We start from the raw sequence: 326 nt of genomic DNA, 5'->3' as shown, positions 1-326 counted from the left end.
TTGTAGGTAGTTAGGGTCTGGCGGCCGGAAGATATCACGTTGTACAGAAAGATAGAGCCCCTCCTCTGATAGCCAGTAGCGGTTAGCTTAGTTTATGATGTAAGCAGACGGAAGTGACGCTGTAAACCCAAGCTATATAATGCCGTGTTGCTCACCAATAAACGCCATTTGCCGTCCACCACATTGGTGTCTGTGAGCTGATGGCCCGAGCGGCCTGGGGTTGGTCGCCGGGCCATTCCTGAACCAGGTCGCCACGCCACTGAAGGCAACAAGTGGTGCCGAAACCCGGGAAACTCACCTGGAATCGGGTGAATGGCAGCCGGAGC

This window comes from Haliaeetus leucocephalus, unplaced genomic scaffold, assembly GCF_000737465.1.
Source record: "Haliaeetus leucocephalus isolate CR32 unplaced genomic scaffold, Haliaeetus_leucocephalus-4.0 Scaffold678, whole genome shotgun sequence".
In the NCBI taxonomy this organism is placed as follows: Eukaryota; Metazoa; Chordata; class Aves; order Accipitriformes; family Accipitridae; genus Haliaeetus; species Haliaeetus leucocephalus.
Note: the sequence above shows the minus strand (reverse complement) of the source record.